Source organism: Lactuca saligna, chromosome 3, assembly GCF_052625555.1.
Source record: "Lactuca saligna cultivar CGN05327 chromosome 3, ASM5262555v1, whole genome shotgun sequence".
Classification (NCBI taxonomy): Eukaryota; Viridiplantae; Streptophyta; class Magnoliopsida; order Asterales; family Asteraceae; genus Lactuca; species Lactuca saligna.
In genome coordinates this window covers 31,708,391-31,719,476 of record NC_136419.1, presented here as the reverse complement: position 1 = coordinate 31,719,476, position 11,086 = coordinate 31,708,391, and the positions used below count along the sequence as shown (strand labels likewise).

Here is an 11,086-nt window from a genome sequence, read left to right as displayed (position 1 = left end):
CAAATATAGTTACAGGCTTAAACACTAGTCCAACATTATGTTTTTATTTTTCCAGTTTAATCTTCCTCTCCCGATCAAACTGCTAGGGGGAGGGGGGTAAAGTTTAAGTCCAAGTCCTTTAGAATTTAGATAATGTCTTTTATATATCTCTCTTATTGACATTTAACTTCATTATTTATCAATAAAACATTCTATTATATAACACAAACCTTCTTCACCACCAAAAAAAAATGGAGAAATATATCAGGTCTAGATTCCACCTCAACACCAGATCACAGAAAAACCTTTTAAAGACAGATTTGTGGAGTACATATTTAGTTTTTGTAATTTCACGATGTTGAATATTGTGAACTTCAATTTCCTTTAATTTCACGAGATCCAAAATTTATATTCGTATATATTTAATTTGAATTTATAAGAGAATTATCTATGAATTACTTATATTACACAAGAATGTATTTTAGTAAAATGTTTATAACATTAATAAGTTTTGAATTACAAGAACCATGCACATCCTAAAATGCCCGTAACAGCCCGGCATCTCTTTGTTTAGAATTTCTTTTTCTTTTGGCTGAAATATATTTGATATAATCAATGACCAAACATTAAAGAAATTTCCTGAATTAACATTAAAAGTAAAATCACTTTTTACGCGTATATTGAAAGTCAAAGTCAGCCCTTTACCTACAAACTTGCCAAGAAATTTAATTTTGTGTGTCCGAACCCACATATATACATAGAGATCAATCAGATCATATATATGTTTGTTCTGATATATTTATTTATGTGTTTGATATTTATTATAAAATTCTATCCAAATTTTAACTAACATATCAAACAGAATTTTAAAAAGAAAAGGCTAAAAATCGAAAAATATGTAATATATACTGCTCATTGCTTGCAGAAAGCGAAAATAGTCTATAAAGAAAGAGTCAACATTGAATCTATTTTTAAAGTTGAAGCTGGTAAACGCTATAACGAAAGCAGTTGATTATCATCCTCCTTCCGGGGTTTTTTCAAACACCTTTGAATATCTCACCATTTTTGTAACCCTATTCGCAGTCAACTATTTGCTCTCTACTCTATATAAATACGCCAGTGCTATCGATCAAGTTCACCAAATTAACTGAACATGAAGAATAAGTCTCAACTTAGCTCTTCTGTCTTCCTCTTGGTTCTAACTTTCTCCTTTTCTGTTTCATGGGCAACCTTGTTATCTTCCCCAGGCTCTGGAAATCTCATAAGCTGCCTACAGTCCCACTCCAACAATGTCACTACCATCTCTCAACTCATTTTCACCCCTGCCAATGCTTCTTTCCAACCCATTTGGCAAGTTGCAGTTCAAAACACCAGGTTCCTTAAGCCCTCCACGCCTAGACCATCAGTCATCGTGACACCTATGGAGGAAACCTTTATCCAAACGTCTCTATACTGTGCCAAGAAACACGGATACGAGATCAGGATCAGGAGTGGGGGCCATGACTGGGAGGGCCTCTCATACACTGCTGATGTTCCCTTTGTTATGCTTGATTTCACCAACATGAGGTCTATAGACCTGGACGTAGAAAAAGGGACTGCTTGGGTCCAAGCAGGAGCTACGCTTGGTGAACTCTACTACAAAATTTCGCAAGAGACCGATACCTTGTATTTCCCGGCAGGTGTTTGCCCTACGGTGGGTGTTGGTGGTTACATGGGCGGTGGTGGCTACGGAAACCTGTTGAGGAAATACGGTACTGCAGCCGATAATGTTCTAGATGCTCGCTTCATGGATGTTGATGGGAATATTCTCGACAGGAAATCAATGGGAGAAGATTTGTTTTGGGCGATCCGAGGAGGTGGTTCTTCAAGTTTCGGAATTGTTCTTGCATGGAAGCTGAGCTTGGTTCCGGTTCCAAAAAAAGTAACTGTCTTTATACTGAATAAAACTTTGGAACAAGGGGTAACCGAAATCTTCCATAAATATCAATACGTTGCACCAAATATCGATAGAAATTTGCACATAAGGACTCAAGTTTTTGCCGAATATATCGGCAACACCACCAAGAAAACCATAAGAGTTATGTTTGAAGGAATATATCAAGGCACAACCGACACATTGCTTCCCTTGCTTGATAGAAAATTTCCAGAGCTCGGTGTTACCCGAGAGATTTGTGAAGAAATTAGAATGGTGCAGTCGACCCTTGTGTTTTGGGGGTTGCCAAGCTCAACCCCGACCGAGATTCTTACGAACCGATCTGCCATTGCCAAGCTGAACAACAAAAGCAAATCAGACTACACCCGGACACCCATCCCCATAAGGGGGCTCAAGAAGATATGGAGAAAGCTTATGGAAAACGATGAATCGGCGCTTCTAATGATAAATCCATTTGGCGGAAGGATGACTGATTTTTCAGAGACATCACTTCCATATCCTCATAGAGCGGGGGTGTTGTTACAAATTCTCAAGACTGTCAATTTTAACGGTCAACCTTCAGACACAACCCCTACGTCCCTAAATAGGGTAGCTTGGCTGCGAAGCTTGGATGCATTATTGGCTCCTTATGTAACGAACAACCCCAGAGAGGCATATTCCAATTACAATGATCTGGATTTGGGTGTTGGAAGTTCTAATTATGAACAAGCAAGTGTTTGGGGTGAGAGATACTGGAAGAGGGACAACTTCAAGAAGTTGATTCGAATTAAGGCAAAAGTTGATCCGCAGAATTTCTTTAGGCGTCCACAAAGTATCCCTGTTTTCTAACACCTTATCAGCTCTCTCCGTTATGTGACACTCCGAGAAAGAACCAAAACATGCATTTTATTATTTTATTTTATTTTTTCATGAAATACTTGCAACAATGCTACTTTCTGTCCGCTTCTTTTCCTATAAATGATATGGTCGAATTGTGATAATACTTTGTATATTTAATTATGATTTTATCTAATAATTACATTATCTTATTCTTATATTTCTCTGTTAATCTTTTTGTTGTGTGATAAACCCAATTCTTAATTAAGAGTCAAATTAAACTTTAGACTTGGATTAAGGTACTTTGGTAGAGACTAACATAGATTGAAACGTGTATGGTTTTATTTTATTTTTGAATAACAAATATTTCATACAACTACTCTAGGAAGGAGCTAGAGCAAACCCAAAAAAACAAGGGGAAACTAATTAGTGGTGCCGTGGTAATTGCGGGAAATTTTCCTAAGGAGGAAAACTCAGACTGACGTGTGTTTGGTGGGCAAATCAAATTAATTTATAATAATGAATGTAATCACGGCTCTTGTTTACGTAATTAAAATCAATATTCACAATTACAAATATATTATAAGCAAATGAATACTCACTGTACAATCAACAAAGCAGCAGACGAGGGCCAAATAAGGCGAGACACTCCATCACATGCAGCAACGTGGGACTGGGTTGTTAGAACATGGATGCGGATATATATTCAAAATAAAGTTGCTTGACAATGGTGATACTAATGTTAATTTTATAATCTAAATTAAAGTCCTCCCGTATAAATGGCTTAACAATCAACGGTTTGTGGGTCCCTTATCCTTAGAGGATCAAAGAGGAGAACTTCATGTTTTATGAACAAAAATTTGAAGAGACTATCTCTGCTAGGCCGTTGTCAGAATCAAGAAGATATCTAATGAGGATAGTAATAAGTTAGAGGCGCCTTTCAACATGGAGGAAGTTAAAATAGCCGTGTGGAATTATGGTAACGACAAGTCACTAGGCACGGATGGCTTTACATTTGCTTTTATTAAAAAGTTTTGGAATGTTAGTGGACCAAATTTCTTGTTGGGTTGTGAAGACTTGATCAAATTCAAGTGAGCATTAGGAATCACAAGTGATCATCAAGAATTACAAGTTAGCATTAAGGATCACATGTAAGCATCATGAATCACTAGTCAGCATCAAGGATCACAAGTGAGCATCACAAATCATGAGTGAGCATCACAAATCACGAGTGAGCATCATGGATCACAAATGAGCATTAAGGATCACGAGTGAACATCAAGGATCTCGTGTGAGCACCATGGATATTGAAAATGCTCAAGTATGTCATCTTCATCGAACCACATTAAATGTTGTGTTCAATTTTGATTTATGTTTTTAGAAGTTTTATTTCGTAACTTTCACAGAAGTTTGTTTGAAATTTGTCTAAGGTTCTTAACTTGTTTTGTTGTTATCCCAACAAAATGGTATCAAAGCTATGGTTGAATAAGGGAGTGTTAAGTTCGACAAATTTGGTGGTCATGATTTTTGTTTATGTAAAATGAAAATCGAAGACTATCTCTACCAGAAGAAATTACATGAACCATTATTCGAAATCAAACCTGAAGAAATAAAGCAGGGGGATTCGAAACTGTTAGATCGGCCGACACTTGATGTGGTTAGATTATCATTGGCAAAGAAAGTAGCTTACAACATTGTCAATGTGAAGAGTACGTATACGTTGATCAAACCACTATCTAACATGTACGGAAAACCTTTAGTGACGAATCAGGTTCACTTGAGTTGATAGTTGGTAAATCTGAAGATGAAGGAAGGTGGTTCAGTGACTGATCATGTTAATCAATTTAATTCAATCCTATCAAGAATAATTAATGTCGTTTGAGATTAAATTTGATGATGAAGTCATGACATTGCTACTATTATCTTTGCCTAGTAGTTGGTCGTGTACAGTGACAATGGTTAGCAACTCAACTGGGGGTTCTAAGTTGACATTTGAAGCCATTTATGATTTAATCCTCGGTGAGGATGTATGCAGACGAAGTGCTGGAAAATTTTCAAATAATCTTCTGCGTACTAAGAATAAGGGAAGGGGCTCCAATAGAGAGGGTGGGGGTAGTGGAAGATGAAAGTCGAGAAGAAGATGTGGACATAACAACAGGAGAGATGTTATATGTTGGAACTGAAACGAGAGTGGTCATGTCAAAACTCAGTTCCCAAAGCTCATAGAAGATAAAGGCCAAAAAGATATGAATATTGCAATAGATTTTGAAGCCGACACACTCATTTGTTCGGTTGAAAACTCATTAGAATCATGGTTCTTGGATTTTGGTGCGTCATTGCACTCTAGTCATTCCAGAGATGTAATGCAACACTTTAGGCATTTTCAATGGAAGGCCAGACTGGCAGATAACAAGTCTCTGGATATCATGGTTGTTAGAGATGTGGTTCTCAAAACGACTCTAGCTGCAGATTGGACTTTAAAGAATGTCAATTTTTTTTCCAGACCTAAAGAGGATGTTGATATTAGTTATGGAACTTGATAATGAAGATCATCATGTTACATTTGGTGATCAAAAATGGAAAGTGAAGAAGGGAAACTTGATGTTGCTAAGGGTCAAAAATATGATATACTATATATGGTGGAAGTTTATGAATATTAACCACATGTTGTTGAAGGGGTTAAGACATCCACTCCATACCACCAAATATTTGTTCATATGCGTGAGAAGGGAATGATGAAGTTGGTATCCAAAGGGAGAATGCCAGACCTAATGATTATGAGAAAGTCAATTTTGAAAACATAGGCAATTCTCCTAAGTTTGGGAAGTCGGTTTTAGTTCATTCTGGTGTTTACAAACCCACTTGACCCGACCCGACATGATCCATTTGGGTTGCATGTCATCATGCACTTTGATAGACTAAAATGAGAGAAATAAGACACTTATGGTTATTAATATATTATAAGTTCTAGTATATTAATAATAAGAATAATAAGATTATTTAATTAGTATTGATCAAGAATTAATCTAGGATTAATTAAGTGATCTAAAGAAGACTAATTAAATATATGGGTTGATTGTGTAAATCATCCATACTTATATAGTAGGCTAATGCTCCATGGATTATCTAGTTGGGTTGAACCCATAGGATACTACATGGATGCTCCATGGAGGTTACATAACCCATGGGTCATGTAAATGAAAGGTCATGACAATTACGGCTTACATGGTGTAACCCGAATTGTAACACACTATATAAGCATCATATTATTCACCAAAATTGGCCACTATGAGTGAGTGATAGGGCTAGCCGATTTTCATGAAGTGTAGAATTATCTCAAGTTATTCCAAGTGTATTTGGTGTTGTGTGAACCATTTGAGGTGTCACACTTGAGGCACTAGGCACTCAAGCTTCATGAAGACATTCTACATTAAAGAGTTATGTATTCTATCTTGCTATAGTCATTGTTTTGTATGCTAGATTAGGATAATACCTTGGATGTTCATATTTTCATGTATAATAGAGAAAACATAGATCCAAGGTATTTAGGGTTGCATGTACACTTAGGAGTGTTAGAATGCTCAAAACCCAACAGTGGTATCAGAGCCTAGGCTTGTTTTCTTGTTATACTTGCAAAAGTAGCTGAAAAATCGAGTTCTGATGCTGTCTGCTCAGCAGACTCGCCGAGTCCATGAATGGACTCGCCGAGTCCAAGGCAAAATGCATCCAACTCACCGAGTTGGTTCGTGCACTCGACGAGTTGGACCCCCAGACAACATAAATTCGACTTTTTTTTGGCTGGAATTGGACTAGGAACATTACCCTAAGTTGTTTTTGAACTTATAAACTTGTTTTTGATGTGGTAATGTTCATGCTAATCCAATTTCAAAGATAGCTGTCAAGAGATTCATGTTTTGTATTAGTTTAATGCTTAGACTAATTACATGAAAAAGTTTGATTTGAATTATCTTGTTCTTATGAGTTGCTTAGATTAATAAAAAAGTTGAGTGAAATAGTTGTTTTCAATCAAAATTAATCTAAGATTTGATTCTAAAATGTGTTTTTGTAACTTGTCCTCAAGTTATATGAAAAGTCACATTTAAGTTTCATAAAACTCATAAAAGTTGGCAAAGGTTACAAAAATGAAAAGTCTAGTTCTAATTAAATGGTTTATGACTCCATAACTTGTCCTCAAGTTATGGAGGATCAAGAGTCTCTTCATTAATAACTAAAAAAAATTCTAACCTTAATTAGTTCCATAAGTTATAAAATAAAGAAAAGTTAATTCTTTTATTAGTTTAAAGTCTTCTATAACTTGTCCTCAAGTTATGGAACTTGAAGAGTTTTTGGATTAAAGCTACTTTAAACACATAAGTTATGGAATTAATTAGTTTTGAATAGTTTCAAAACTTTCCCTCAAGTTTTGGAATTTGAAAAGTTTTCAATTATGAATACTTCAATTCCAAGTTAGCCTCATTCACGAAGCCGGTCCATAAGGGGGGGGGGGGGTATAAGGTTACTGCCTATAAAATGGCAGTTTAATGGGTGTCCACTCTCACCCACCGCTTCCTTGACCGGTGGAGGGTCGTTAGCCGAACGGGTAGGACAATGACTAGAATTCTCCCTTCATTAAAAGTATTAATGATAAATACTAAGTAACTAAACCTTTTATAAATACCCAATCTTAGTTACTTAGGAAAATGTGAATAAGGTGCTAATCCATGAAATTACACTTTGCACTTTTTTTAAGTCGGTTAGTGAAGCGTGTGTGGTTAACCGGCACACTAACTCGTATTTAACAAGGTAGGCAAAGGGTAACTTAATGTTTATCATAGTATCGATGGAGCGTGTGTAGTTAACCGGAACATCGATTGAGGGGTAAACACTTAAGGGTACCAAGTAATTTGCATGGTTACTTCACACCTTGTTTTGTGATCCTCGGAATTCCAGTCACAAAACCTGAAGGGCACACTCGAGATTGAAACATGCCATTGAACAGTTCAATGAATCTCAAAGATCTAGGAGTTTCAAATCCAATTAAAACCTAATAATACATTTCGTTTATCTTGGTGGAAATTGGTGAATCGTCATTCACCTACCTTCAAATATTTTATAGCTTGGATTACGGCATCCCTCTTCTAAGTTATAAAATAGTTTGTTGGGTCTTAGCCTTAATATTTCATATTGGGTGTCATATTAAGGACTTAAGATCAACTATCTTGAATATCACCCAAAAGATGTCTGGTTTAGACATTTATGATCTTCCCAAATCTCTTGAGACAAGATTTCCTAAATGAAGATGATGTCCCATGGAAATCATACTTCTTTCACCTCCTCCAACTATTATCCCTAACCCACAAGTTCTTGAAAAGTTTAAGGTCACTCAAGCCCTATTGGCAAGTAAAGGTCTATGTGTGATCATATCTTGGAGATGTAGTCACATATTGACAAGTCGGGAGAGTTGGGTGTCAAAGTCTTGAGAAAGTTAGTGGCTCAATCACTTTCTAAGTCACATAGTGAGTTCCTTTGGGACTCCTATGAAAAAGACTAAGACGAGACCCTTAATGATCTTATCCATTTGCTAAGATCAACTTCCTAAAACTTTATGGACATTGACAATTATGACATTGGATATCCATAAAGCTCTCTCTTCCCAATGGAAAGGGATTGGTCATAGTCAAATCGGTTGACCAAATGGTAAAGAGAGAGGCTAAGTCTAAGATAGTACCATTATCAAGGGTCCATTGCCAAAGGAAGGGGCATTAGTTGCGAAGCTGCTAAATTTACCTAAGGATGGTAAAGTCAATAAGTTTGACTCTATTTCAGGTAAAGTCCACTATCTAACTCTGCTAAGTTTCTATTATGAGATTCTTGATACATGATGTTACTAGGTCACATGTTGATGTTTTAAGAATAAAAGAAAAGTAAAGAAACTTAAAGAAAGAATATGCTGAATCAGATCGCGTAGATGTATTTCTATCGCATAGATTGAAGATTGAATTCTTGAGCTACTTCTTAGGAGATATGAGATATTGCTTAGGAATAGACAACAACAAGTTTTCATATGGATTGTAAGGATAAGTTCTTCCGTAAAGTTTTTAAAATAAAAGGAAAAATTTTGATTTTATTTATTTTAAAATATCCTTACAATGGCATCTGTGAAATTTTTGTTGCTTATAAGATTCCATTAATAGCAAGACTGGAAATATGAAATTGATTCTTTCATTTGTGGTAATGTCTAAATTTACCAAATAATGATAAATTCTCATCACCCAAGTTTCAATTAGACCGAAACTTGGAATCATGCAAGTTGTATAGCATGATGGATGAGAACTTTCAAGCATTGGAAAAATTAAGACTAACTACTTGTTCACATGGATGTATGAGTCAAGTAAAGGACTAAGGGATCGAGTACACATTCTTGTGCACTGGTTAAGTCCACCACAAATAATCGATGAGACTATTCGTTATAGTTTACTAAAGCTCAGTAAATATGATTATAATTACAATCTTAAGTGTAACTCTGAGACATTGGAAAACGTTCCAATGTAAGGCAGAGCGAATAAGATGAATCAACTTAGGCAGAAAGATAAACGTTTCTCAAATCTGAAAAGATGGAAGAGTACTTTAGTATCAGTTTTGTGATCATCTTAATGATTAAGAAACCATAGCACAATTATTTCTCTAAAGGAATCTTAGTGCATTCTTATGACTAAGAAGAGGAATCTTGAATTGTTGAAATGGTTAAATCAAGAAGATGAGTCATACTTCGTTCCAAAAACAATTCTTAGAGTTATACTCTAAAATTGTAACTTGAGTGACATTTCTTAAAGAAGGTTTAAAACACTTGTCAAATGTAAGAGTAAAAGTATCTTACTCTTGTACACTTGAAATTGGTAAGTTGTGATGTTTTGGATAAAACAAAGACCAACTAAGGCCAATAGTGAGAAGTGTTTGTCTTGATTAGAATCTACACTATCTCTTGAATATTTGACAAGAGAGTTTTATGTGTCAAGAGGACAGTGGGAGTCTTAAAGGTCTTGAAAGTCTCAAGAACTAATCAAGAATAAAACCTGAAGTTCTTCACTAGCACACGACTTGAGGTTTATAACCTATCGTGTTAACATACTCTGTGCCCATTCCAATTAAAGTTAGCTTTGCATATGAGTTCTTAGAGTTCTCAATTGGCTGCACAAAATCTTGGAAGCAATGGCAGGCCCTTGAGCTGCCAGATGGAAAGAAATTAGGATTGACTTCAGTCCATATGAGTTTGGATTTGTCATTATCCTTGTCTTGTGACTATGATTTTGACAATTGACATGGATAAGAACTCATACACCATTAAATCTAAGTTTCATAAGGTTTCTCTCCGATTCATGAAAATGATGGTGAGGAAGCACTTTCACTAAGTAGATTTTAACTAGATAGTAATTGTGATACTTGCATTCTCAAAGTCGTTAGTGAGCGAGTGTGGTTTACCGGCACACTAACATGGACTTGTGAGAAGTGGCAAAGGTCTAAACAATAGAGACTATGATTACGGACTCCCTTTTCATAGTTCTAAAATTGTTTAGACACACCTGTGAGCTATCTAAAAGAGGTGTATTATTTTGATAAAGTTTTATCAAAACAATCTAGTATCAGAAATCTGAACTTTGGTAAGAAGTCAACTAATTTCTAAGTACATGTCAAAGCTAGTGGGAGCATAAGTGTTATGCTAATAATCATTATGTTAGTGGGAGCATGATAATTATGATAAAGGTTGCAAGTTAGCAATGTTAATTATAGAAAACAAAGTTTCAATTGGAAAAAAAAAGTTGTTTTGCTATAATTAAGGGAGAGGAAATTATACTTCATCTCAAATCTAAAAGCTTAGATTGAGGTTTTAATCGTATTTAGTCAAGGATGTATATATATATATATATATATATATATATATATATATATATATATATATATATATATATATATATATATATATATATATATGAATTTCATGTTGGAATGGCTCAACATAAGGGAATTATGTATATGGTTCCATTACTTCATCTCAAATCTAAAAGCTTAGATTGAGGTTTTAATCATATTTAGTCAAGGATATATATATGAATTTCATGTTGGAATGGATCAACATAAGGGAATTATGTATATGGTTCCATTATTTGCGTTCTAAAATTCGATTATGATTACGACATCTCTTTTTATAATCTGAAATATGAGAACTTGGCAAACTGAAATGGGAATGTTATAGCAAAAGATTGGTTTAGTCTTTATGTGAGACATCATGAATCGTGTCCCATATGCTTCGGATATAGGATCGATTACATGTGCTAAATTCATCCTTTCTAAAATTTTCCA

The 11,086-nt window shown here is 35.2% G+C and overlaps 1 pseudogene; it reads left to right on the top strand.

Annotated features, from left to right (window-relative positions):
- Positions 1–1,132: 1,132 nt before the first annotated feature.
- Positions 1,133–2,884, top strand: LOC145035018 (tetrahydroberberine oxidase pseudogene; annotated as a pseudogene).
- The last annotated feature ends 8,202 nt before the right edge of the window (positions 2,885–11,086 follow it).